Source organism: Lactuca saligna, chromosome 8, assembly GCF_052625555.1.
Source record: "Lactuca saligna cultivar CGN05327 chromosome 8, ASM5262555v1, whole genome shotgun sequence".
Lineage (NCBI taxonomy): Eukaryota > Viridiplantae > Streptophyta > Magnoliopsida > Asterales > Asteraceae > Lactuca > Lactuca saligna.
Genome location: NC_136424.1, coordinates 153,411,531 through 153,424,215, shown reverse-complemented (window position 1 = coordinate 153,424,215; position 12,685 = coordinate 153,411,531). Strand labels below are relative to the sequence as shown.

The following is a 12,685-nucleotide window of genomic DNA, read 5'->3' as shown; positions in this document are numbered from 1 at the left end:
TATGGGAATGATCATAAAGATGCCTACAAGTATATTGACGAAGTTTTGGATGTTGCAAATTACTTTAATGTTCCAAATGTTACATGAGAATTGGTGTTGCTGAAGATGTTTCCAATAACTTTCAAGAGAGTAGCAAAATACCGACTCAAGTCACTTCCACCTGGAGCTATTCGGACATGGGCCAACCATGCAGAATAGTTCATTCAACAGTTCACTCCAACTTCAAAAGTTTCAAGATTGAAGAATAATATTGCTAACTTTCAACAAGAAAATCATGAGTCCTTAGATGAAATTTGGGAGAGATACAAGGGATTGCTCAGAAATTTCCCTCAACAAGATGTTAGTGTGCAACAAGAGTTTTCTATATTTTATGATGGGTAAATGTGACCATAAGGAAACTCCTTGATTCTCAAGGACCATAGACGAAGAGGAATCCCACTAAAATTATGGAATAATTAGAAGAATTCTCCAAGCATTCAAGAGAGCATCACAACCCTAAAGAGGATATTACCAGAGGTAAGGTAAATGGAAATGGAGCTTTAGAGGAATTGGCTGCGGTGATGGAGAAACTCGAGAATATGGACCGAAGGATGATGAAGATGGGCCAATCTATACACATAATAAAAGCAGGTGGTGACAATTGTAGTGGACCACATTTAACAAAAGATTGCGATTTGGATGAAAACGGAAATCGTGAAGCTCAAGTCTGTTCATCGAGTGGAGACAAATATGATGATGGTTAGTGGAAGCCTAAAAATGATTGGTTTCCATATGATGAATACAAGAAGGCTAACGAAGAAAATTTTAGGCAAAACGGTCGAGGATTTGATAAAAAAGAACAACCACCGCCCGAGAACAATTTTGAGTTTGAGTTGATGCTTGCACGCTTTGGAGTTGTTTCTGAGAAAATACATGACGTGACTGATGTTACAATAACAAACCAAAAAGCCGTGATATCAAACATTGAAACTCAATTGGGGTAGTAGACCAAACTCGTAAACGAGCGGTTACCTCCTAAAAATCCCAATCGAAAACCACAACCTCATGTAATAGCCATATCTACTAGTAATAGAACTAATTTTGAGGCTCTGATTGTTCTTGAAGAAGAAAAAAGGATCCCAATTGACAACTTGAAAGAAGAGAAAAAAATTGAAAAATGGGTATGCCTAATGTACACGATGTAGCGAACTTGATGCCACGTTGTGGCTATAAAAAATGGTGAAAATTCTTCTTTTGTTTGACCTTATCCACCACCATTGCCATACCTTTATTGAGCTAAACCTAATCCACTAGAGCTAGAGCAGAAGAAATTCATGGAACAAGTCCTATCCTTTTCTATCAACACACCTTTCATCAAAGCCATGGCTGAAATTCCCAAATTTGCTAAGGATATGATGAGATATCGTAACAATTTGGAGAAGGCATCTACCATTGTGTTTTGAAAAAATTATTGAAGGGTTGACAACAAAGATGGGAGACCCGGGGCATCAAACGTTTCCTAGCAAATACGCACTAATGTTTTAGCTGATTCGGGGGCTAGTATTAATTTAATGCCTTACACTTTTTATTGGAAGCTCGAGTTACCGAAGTTGAAAAACATGAGGATGACCATTCACATGGAAGATATCATGATTACTTGTCCTCCTGGGATTATAGAAGACTTATTGGTAAAGGTTGGGAAATTTATTTTTCCGTTAGATTTTGTTGTGCTATACATGAAGAAGATGAAGACCTTCCTATAATTTTGGGAAGACCCTTTCCAAGCATCGCTCATGCTCTTGTTAGCATCCATGACTCTATTCTTACGCTTAGAGTTGAAGATGAAGAAATCACCTTTAGAGTAAACCACAAAACAAGACACAAACAAGCTATGAGTGTAATGTTGTGTGTGAATGATATAGCTAATGTGGCAGAGAACAAAGAAGAAGTGGAAGATGTTAATGAGATATAAGAAATAGAAAGAATGATGGAAAAGGAAATTTGTGTTTGGGAACACCATAAACCAAAAAAGAGGTGATTCTCACAAAACCTTGAGCTTCAATTCCCATGGTATTTGAAGTAGTCACATTCTCTACAGCCAAGATGAAATTTAAGGACACTAGAGCAAATAAAGAGCTAGCTGACGATCTAAGGGAAGGCAATCTTGAAGAAATTACGTTTGAGAAGATGGAAGTAGAAATAAACGAACACCAAGAAGAGGAAAATTAAGAAGATTATGTTGAGTGAGAAAAGCAAAGGGTTGAAACGCAAATATGAGGAAAGCACCAACGAAAAGAAAAAGGAAAACTCAAAGAAGGTGTATATAAGGAGAGTTGCACCCTATAAAAGGGGATGGAAGGAACAGAAGGAGAAAAGAGAGATCTCACTCCCACGCACAACAACATAGAGTAGGAAGGAGACCAGATCACGAATCCTAAAAACGAAGGGCTTATCGGGAGGCAACCTGATCTTTTTGGTTTGTAGCTTCTTTCATTACTTTTTTCTTTCTTGTTAATTTTTTTCTAGGGTAACTTATCTTCTCATCTTTGATTCATGTGTTTATTCAAGTGTGGGGTGATTTAGTTTCATGTTTAGGAGTAAATTGGATTAAATTTTGATTAAAAAATGTATATTTTCATAAGATTCTAACCCCACAACATGGTTTCTTAGGCCACAGTGTGGAAATTTGAAAAGTACTGTAAATCGTGTCGCAAAGCAAACCACGTCTTGGCTATTAGAAATACCAAGACCTAATGGTTTTGAAACCGGACCAGATGGCCAGTTCAACCGGTTTAACCGTCAGCCGGTCAGGTCTCTGGTTTTTTAAGGGCAAAAAACCGTTTGTTTCTGAACCGGGAATAAACCGGACGGTTCATCAAACATCGGGTTTAATAGGCCTGGTTCAACCTGCTAATTAACCGGTTTTTCTTTAACAATGAACTTGTCCAATCACTATTATTATATGGAGGATTAAACCACTGGGTGTTTCTTTTCCCAACCGATGTGGGACAACTCCTAGTTTAGAGGTTAAAGAAAATCAACAATCCTTTTATAGAATATAAAATGGTTGTAGGTTTTATCAAGTGATCGATGTGGGATAGAAGAAATTACATGTCCTAAAATAACAACATGCAGAGACAAGTTTTGAAACAGGGACTTCACTTTCTTTCAGATATGCTTAACACCTTAACCATTTCACCAAGAACCTACATGTCATAAAATATGCAAGAATGTATTTTTGTAATATAATAATCAACAATATTCAAATCGTCATCTTAATTGTTTAGGATAATAGTTAATAATAGTTCTTTTTTAATATATATATATATATATATATATATATATATATATATATATATCCGACTTTTCTGGTTTTTTGGACCGGTTTGACCGGTCGGACTAGTTGAACCATCGAACTGGTAAGACAAATGGTTTGATTTACTTCTTGATTTTCTTGTTTAGTACACTCCAAGGTTCGAATCCTTAGTTCTAATTCACTTAATTTTGCTGGTTTGTGCTTAAATTTTAGATTAGGGTTGAATTTAGGGTTTGTTTTTAAAATTTTGTACTCTTTCCCATGAAATGTTGAATGCATGCCTGATTTTTTAGTCTAATTAAGTCATACATTGAACCAATTTTGGTAATTGAAAAAAAAATGGATAGAACAACACCCAATCGAACCATGTTGTCGTACGTAGGCCACGACGTGGTGTTGCTTTCCTACGTCGTGGGAACTGGGTTCAAAGAACCTATTATTTTTCTGTTTTACCGACCTTTTGGGTTTTTGTTTCGTTTGGTCTTTTTTTGTTTTTATTTTGCAGAATTGGTTGGAATGAGAGGTTCTCAACAACCTCAAAGTGATGTATCAAACATGCATTTGTATTACCAATTCCCACAAGATATACCAGAAGAAATTTTGGAAGGACTCAACAACCGTTTGGGGTGGCTTCATAATCGGGACTTTTCAGTTGCTCCTGTCATTGGCTGGGCTTGGTTGACTCATCATGGGTTTATGGATATAGTGAAACCATAATTGGACAAATCCTACGATGGCAATGGGTTTTCTTTTGTGTGTAACAGGTGGAAGAGGTTATTTAAAATTCAAGAACTCGTTTACCATGAGCTATCAATTGAATTCTTTGAAATCGTTAATTTTGAAGTAAGCACTCTGGATTTGTGGTTCGGGAGGGGGTTTAATTTTCAAATTGGAGGGAAATATCACAAGTGTAGCCTCACATAATTTGTTTAGCAGCTGGGCTTATATGATAGAGATGAGGTTATGTCACCTTAATTTTCTTTGTTTTTTCCAAGATACAAGGAGAGGTTTTCCTCCCAAGGTGCAAGATGTCAGATATTGGCAAGAAATTGCCAATAGGACGTATGAATTGAAATCATCTCAAGAAAGTTATATCCAGTCTCCAATTCATTGATTTCTTCACCGACTTCTCATGCGTAGCATAAATCATAAGAAGAACAGGGCATACTTCCAAGGAAGAATATTTTCTATTTGTGGAGTATTACTGGGCATTTTCTGTGACATACCCTATATGTTGGTTTGATTCCTTGAAGAAAATGCGGTAAATTCAAGGGCAGGATGCCCGATAACCGGTGGACGTTTAGTGACCTGCTTAGCAAGATCTTTTGGCATTTTAAGCTCGGTATTGGTTGGTTTATTGACTCGTATTCCAAGTAATGTTCCTACTGCTCATTCTTTGGAGACAATTCGCATTGTAGAGATAATGAGAGGTGTTTATGTTATTATGGGGGATGACTCGATATTACCCATTAAGAAAGTGGAGAGGACTAGGCCGAAGGGGCGACGAAATGTTCGACGATAAGAGGAGCAAACCCAATAACCACCACACAATGTATCGATGGGAGGAATTCTAGATGACCCGTTTCAAAACCAGGTTGGCACCTACTTAGAAAACATTCATGGGGTGTAAGTTACATAGGACAATCTTTAGATGTGATATATTCTCATTTTCACATTGAGCGCTCACCACATATGCCATAACAAATGCCTTATATTCTGACTTAGCAAGAGTTGTGGGCAACTGAAAATGATGGAGCTGGGACAACCAGGGCATGGGATGATGATGAAGGGTGATGAATCATCCTTTTCTTTTATTTTGTGTTTTGTTATGATTTGTTTTGTTTTAGATTACTTATTAGTATTGGTTGTTTTGTTTTATTTTTTTGATGTGTAACCGAATGTTTGATGTTTTTTTTTCTTATTTTATCTAGGAAGTTTGTTATATTTTTAGTTGTTCAGGACTGATGGTTATTCTTGAGTGAAAAATTAAGCCTTGAGAGTTGAAGCATGTAATCAATAACCACAAATTTGAATAAGTGTGGGGTGCGTCTCGAGAGTTTGTGAGAATTTTAGAAATAAGGAGGATTAAAACTCGCCTTGTTTCTTAGTGAAGTCAATTGAAAAATTTCCCAAAACACTTTGGTTGAAGTTGTGTTTTTGGCATATCCCAGATACCATGACATGGCTTCCAAATTCTCACGTAGTAGCATTCTTATAATTCCTGACGAAAAAAACTTTTCCAGATTCGATACCATGGCGTGACCTATGCTTTCCCACATCGTGGATGAGCTACACTAAATATTCTTTGTGATTTCGCACCACATTTTTAAGTTGAGGTTTTTCATTCTATTTATTCAGAACGATTATTAAAAGTAGAAGAAATGTAGTTCCAAAAATTTATTCGAGATGGTCAAGCTTTCCCACAAACAATCCAATTCGATCTCACCACTACTACTTTAGGGGAGTCTATTTCTTTCCTCCCTTTTATATACTTATATGTGATTTACTTGTTTTAAGCATATAACGGGGACATTACATAAATTAAGTATGGGGTAGGAGGTCAAATATAGGAATACAAGAAAATTGATTTTAGAGTATAAAGACTTGAAACAATGGTCTAATATTGAAATCCAATTGAAAAAAATTGTTATTTTGTTGTGCCGAGACTTAAGTTTCTAGTGTTGTATGGGACGATCCGATGCGAGCTTCGATGTTTATTTGAGCTACTATATGTTCTAATGTATTTGTGGTTTCCCTTTCCATGTGAAATCATGGGACAAAACATAACCTTTTTTAGCATGAGGGATATAATATGTTTACCGTCACGTACTAGAAATGTTTCCATGAATGCTTATGTAGTCACTGCACCTTAGACTAATTCCTTTAACCAATAAAGGTTGAAGTTAAGCTCCCTTGTTTAAACATATGTTTTTCTTTTTACGATTTTTTTTAGTTTTGAGAGAAAAAAGTGAGTATGAAAAGGGAAAAAAAGAAAAAAAGAAAACAAAAAGTAGCAAAGTTTGAGTGAATAAGAGCTTTTAAAGTATGAAGATTAAGAATTATTAAGAAAAGTGCAAAAGTTCCAAAAATAGAAGACTCAAGTTGAAGAAAATGAAGAATAAGGCAAATTTCCAAGTAATTACTTATTGTAATTTTTCTATGTAGGTTATTTTTCCATATGTATGCTTGGGAGTTTAATTAAATATTACCTTGAGGTCAAGAAAGATTTCTGAGGATATATTCGAAGGGATGCATAAAAAAATGTTGTTCAAAATAACTGAGAAGTGTTTATAAGGATTGTGAGTATTTGAGATTGGGGAAGTACTCAGGAATATTAAGCACAAATATACATCCATTGCAGTCTCGATGTAATGGATGAGCTCAAAATGGATTGTCTTGTGCGATGTTGGTAGCTAAGGTTTCGATGTGATAGTGTGATAATGATAAAATTAGTTTTGCTTGAGGATAAGCAAAAGACAAGTGTGTGGTATTTTGACATTGCCATATTTATACATATATTTAGGCATTATTTTAATACATTTAAGATACATTTTGGTAAAATGAAAAGATATTAGGTACTTATAATGATTAAATTGTATGTTGCAGCCAAAAAGACTACTCTTGAGGAAAAGGAGCTGAAATTGAAGAGAGCTAGATACTTGGAGGACTGAAGCTGAAAATAGAGACAAATTTGAGAAGATGTCGTGCAAATTAAATTCCACGACTTGGCCGTCTTTCCTGACATAGAAGATTCCCAGGACTTGGGCCTACGTGTTTTTCATAATCGCCACGCCGTGGAACCTATTTGCCATGACATGGGAAAAGAAATTTTGCAATTATATCTTTTGAACTTTAGGTTGAATTTCAGGAGTTAGCTTGGGAATTAAGTTAAGAGTTGAGACTAAAACCCTTTGGAGAAACCTTGGAATTTAAGAATTCGTTAGAGATCAAGCGTTGATGATCATAATAAGAAGAAAAACTTATAATCATTCGGTTGGCTAGATTTAACCATGTCTTGTCTAATGAGCTTTGATTTTATGTTTGTTTCTGTTTTAGTTATGGACTAATCACCTTATACTTTCCTTTAGTGTAGATGAACCCTAATACTATGTGTTAGTTTCTCTTTTCATGGATTCCATGAAGTTCGTTTAGCTTGTGTTTGATTATCATCACCTAACATGTTAAAAATTTTAGTCTTTGTTGCCTAAGTTCAAGACATGTTTAGTTGAATGATTACTTTAATTGCATGAACTTGTCTACCTAGTTGTTTATGATCATTAAATTGCTAGAGCTAGGATTGGCCAAATCTTGGATTGGGTTATAAAGGTAACAACTTTAACTGTGTAAGAGAACATAATTGTGTTTGGTTATTTTTCTTGATCATAGATAATTAATCTTAGATATATCTTACATAGCCCAATTATCTTACATAATCAATTTTATGTTCACTTATGTATGATCATTGGATACTAGTTCATGAATTGGTGAAACCATTAGGATATTGGAATATGATTCTTAATAGTATTTATATTGGTAACCTGAATTAATCCATGTGTTGAAACTAACCATAGGAAAAATGGAGATTCAAAGGAAAATGGAAGTGTATTAATAATCTTGATTACAATTTTCTTTAGTTAATTGTTTGCTTAGTTTTAATAGTTTTAATTGGTAGTTAATTGAATTAAGTTATTGAAATTTCAAAATCTGTAAAAACCCTATATTTAAAGTTGTTTCTTAGTTTAATTATTAGTAGTTATCTTCAAAATTAAAATTCCATTCCGTGTGTTTGACACCCGACTTACCAAAATGGTCCTATAAATTTACTAGGTTTAGTACCTAAGTGCAGTTAGTTAGCTACATATGTTACATTTATAAATTTAAAACTGGTAGTATATAAATTGCAAATCATAGATTTTGAAGCCAAACAATTTCAACAACCATATTGGCAGCCCTTCATACTCGACTTCGACACTAGAGCGGGAAAATATGTGTTGCCGTTTGGAGGACTAGGAGATGAGATTATCGACAAGATAGATAGAAAACCCATAAGTGGACCAACATGTAGTAGGACACTAAGTCAGTCAACATCAAAATAACCAACAAAATGAGTTGACTCTCAAATATGAAGGCCATGCATTAGGGTACCCTTGAGATACAGTAAGATGCATTACAGAGCATTGAAATTCGGAGCATGGATGTATTGCATGAATAGATAGACCTATTGCATGAATAAAGGTTAAGTGTTGCAAGGCTCCAGTTTGGCTTTAATTTAGAGCAAGATCAGAAATCGGCTTGCCATCAGCAACGACCTTGGTTTTAGTATCATCCAGATTAATACATGAAAAGATGAGAAAGTCAATTGCTCTGATACCAAATGAAAAAGATGAGAAAGTCATTCGCTCTGATACCAATTGAAAAGATGAGAAAGTCAATTGTTTTGATACCAACTGAAAAGATGAGAAAATTAGTTGCTCTGATACAAATTGAAGAAAGATAAGAAAACCAGTTGCTCTAATACCAACTGAAAAGGTGAGAATTTCAGTAAACCTAGACTAGAAAAGTCCAAGTGTTGAAAATACTAAAACAGAGTTTCAACATCATCAAGTGGCAAGTAATGCGGAAAATAAAGACTTGTGAATCACCATGTTAATGATGAAAGTGTTTTTGTATGTTCAATATCAATGATTCAAAAGTGTCTCATATTCATAAAGATTCAGTTACAAGTGTTTAAATGGTAAATAAAGTAAAACACTTAAATGGCTCTCTGAAAACTAGTCTAAGCAACAAAATGTGTAGAATGAGCAGAATGATCAGATTGAGCAACTTTATAATGGATCCCAAGGGGCTTATTTATAGGCATTGAAAAAGCCCATGACATGGCTTGACCAATCAGGTCTTGACACGTCATCATGATTTAGTCATTGGTTGACACCTTTGTCCTACTTAATGGAGAATGGATGGAATATTCCAATTTCTTTAGTATTTCGTTAGGGTTCCATCTAAGTTTTAGTCTTCTTGTTTCTAGAGCCTTCTGGATCAACATTGAAAATGTGATGAGCAACATGAACATCATGTTACTCCATTGTCTTCTAATATGTCATCAACTTCCAGAAGTGTGATTGATCAAGTTGAGTTGTTTCTTGAATGTTGGAATGTGTCTTGAACTCAAAGATGTACAACCACGTGTTCATGATGGACCACGAACGAACTGCATGTTCCATTTAGAAATTGGACGTGCCATCATTGTACATCATGAGCCACAAAGTATTCATGTTGATCCATCAATCTCTTGTTGAGCCATGGAGTTGTGAATGAGCCAACAATGTTTCTGATGAGCCATCAATATTCTAAATAATCCACCAATATCTTGATGCTCGACATATGATATAGATGTGCCATCTAAGATCATGATGGTCCAAATTCCTTTCAGCAAGTTCTCTCTATAAGCTGCAAGTGCTCCATGTTTACTTCAAGTGGTCCATCTAAACTTCAAGTGCTCCAACATCTAATTTTTCAAACACTTGTTAAATCATTAGGACCTTTCCAACCTAATTTTTTTGATAATGCTTATTAGAAAATTTAAATCAATACTCAACTTATTTCAAGTGAAAATCAAACAAAAATATTTCCAACCATACATGCATTGCACATGGAAATTTCATCACGTGAGAGAACCTATTTAGCAAAATCAGATTGGGATAAGAAGATATCGAAGGAAAAAGACAACAGTCCCATATCAGACATGGGAAATTCAGATGAACTCTCAAAGATGACTATTAAGATAAGAGAAAGAGATGAAGATATCATCTACATACATGAGAAGGTAGACAATAGCAGAGTCGCAATGAAAATTAAATAAAGTTATCAGACTTGCTGCTGAGGAGGCCAAAGAAGGAGAGGTAGATATCAAATTGTTGATATCATGCTTGAGGAGCTTGATTGAGACCATAGAGGGCCTTACGAAAGAGGAAAACATGATCAGTAAGTTGAATATTAACATAGTTAGGGGATGGAGTATGCATATAGTCTCAACAAGATCGCCATGAATGAAGGTTTCTTAACATCGAGCTGATGAATATTCTAATTGTGATATATATATATATATATATATATATATATATATATATATATATATATATATATATATATATATAATAAGGACAATGTAAATGGGGCTTGGTTTGACAACATGAATGAAGGTGTCATCAAAATCTAGACCAGGATTTTGAGACAACCCCTGAGCAACTACATGAACTTTATATTGATCACGATGCGCTTTACTATCAAACTTATAGTGATAGAGCCAATGACAATTGAAAATATTAGCAGCAGGAGGTCTAGGGATAAGATCCTAAGTATAATTTGATAGAAGGGAAAGCATCCTGGAGTCCATGGTAGATTGCCAACAAAGACCACACATGGATTGGACTGTGGAACGGGGTATATGATAGATATCTAAGGAGATAGAGAGGCTGAAGGTCTACTTTGGACAAAGAGAGCCAGTGTGAGATTGTGTGACCATCAAAAGACTGGTGGGGGAGGAGAGTTTGATGTGTCTGATGACTCGGAAGATATTCTAAAAGGGATGTCATTAGGATTGGTAGGGGATTGGAGATGTAGAAAATGTCGTTGGAGATGAGATAGTGGTTGGTTTCATAGTGAAAAATAAGAGAGAGTGAGAGAAACAGAGAGAGAGTGGGGGAGAGAGATAAGAGAGATAGAATCATCAGTGTTAAGATCTGAGTATTAAGATCTAAATGTCAATAACCATGATAGTTAATACTTCGGCCGAGGTAGATACATGTAGAGTATATAGGTACCAATTTATGCGTAGTAATGGAGGAAGTGTTGTAACGCCGGATGTTTCCAAGGTATTATTTAATTATTTCATCATTTATCTAATTGTTTAATTATGCAAGTTGTGCTCGCTTAGTGGAATTGGGCCTTTATTTGAGTGGGCTTGCTAAGGCCGTACGCCAGGTGTAGTGGTCCATTAAGTAACGCGGAGGCATTTCACGTACACTTAGGGTACAAAGAGGTCACACAGCAAACGAGGTCAGGACCAAAAACCCTAATTTTTAGGGTTTCGGCCCTATATAATGTCATTAAGTCACATGGGTTTTCCCCTTATCAGCCTCTCTTGTCTAGAAACCCCAAAATCGACCCCCTTGATCATCTTGGTATGATTTTGACCTTGTGGAGTGCATTTTGGTAGTTTGGTGCCTTGGAAAAAGAACAAGAAGTTGGCGAAGGAGAGTTGTTGGAGTTGAGCTTGAAGATCCTGGTTATCTTCATCATTTCGCACTCATTTGAGTTATAAAACTCAGAAATTTCCTTCTTAATTGTAATACTGTAAATTTTCAAACATTTTTTTTATTTTAAAATCATATAATTCTCGTAGCATATTTCACAAAAATATCATTGATTTAATTTACAAAACACAACTCCATAATTGTTTGATTCGTACTCCAGGATCCTCAAAACATAACTCCTACTCTGTTGTGTACAATCAAGTCGGTGCCTTCCCACGATCCTGAGAAACCTGAATCACATATAACATAACACAGTAAGCACGAAGCTTAGTGAGTTCCCCAAAATACGACAAACATATATTTAGCCACTCGAGGCTATAGCTTTGTAAGACTCTCCGGTCAATGTGTCTCAGTGGGAGCCTCCAGTCTCACAGCTCGTTGGACCCTCTGGTCCGGTCTAACTAAGGACCCTACGTTCTCACTGCTCATTGGACCCTCTAGTCCGGTCTGTAAAGCTCCACATAACATAAATCACAAAGACATAATGCATAGCATACAACATAAGGCAGGATAACATAATACTCAATGTAAGCACATAAGACCCTCTAGTCACACATAATTACCAATCTAGGTAAAGTATAGTGAGAAGACTACCCTCAGATGACGAACAGCTCCTATAAACGTTGTTGCTACGCACCGACCACTAACTCTATGCCAAACCCACAATTATCCCAATTAGGAACTAAGTCCAAACTCTCACTCATTAGGTCTAAAGGTAGTCCACTAACCAGCCCATCAATGACCTAAAACCCATTGGGCCCACTAAGGACCAATAACAGGTGGGCTCTGCTAAGGCCAAATTCTAAATCTAAATGGCAAGCCCAACTCAAGGGCCCAAAGCACAATATAATATTTCTTTGCTCAAAGTCAATAATACACAAGCCCAAAGATCAAAGCCCAACCCTTAAGGCCCAATAATAGATTCAACCCAAAAGCTCACAGAGAAGTTACGCGGGGCGTACCTCGCTTGGTACGCTGAGCGTACACTAGCATGCACAAATCTGATTGCAGTCACCAACCTAATACATGGTGCGTACTGAAATTATGATGGGCGTACGCCCAGTTTTGCTTAGTCCAT

The 12,685-nt window shown here is 35.9% G+C and overlaps 1 non-coding gene across 1 annotated transcript; it reads right to left on the bottom strand.

Moving 5' to 3' along the window:
• Window positions 1-234: 234 nt before the first annotated feature.
• LOC145013554 (small nucleolar RNA R71) lies at window positions 235-341 on the bottom strand. Its single transcript, XR_013665106.1, has one exon. It is a non-coding gene; the product is annotated as a small nucleolar RNA R71 (small nucleolar RNA).
• Between the last annotated feature and the right edge of the window lie 12,344 nt (window positions 342-12,685).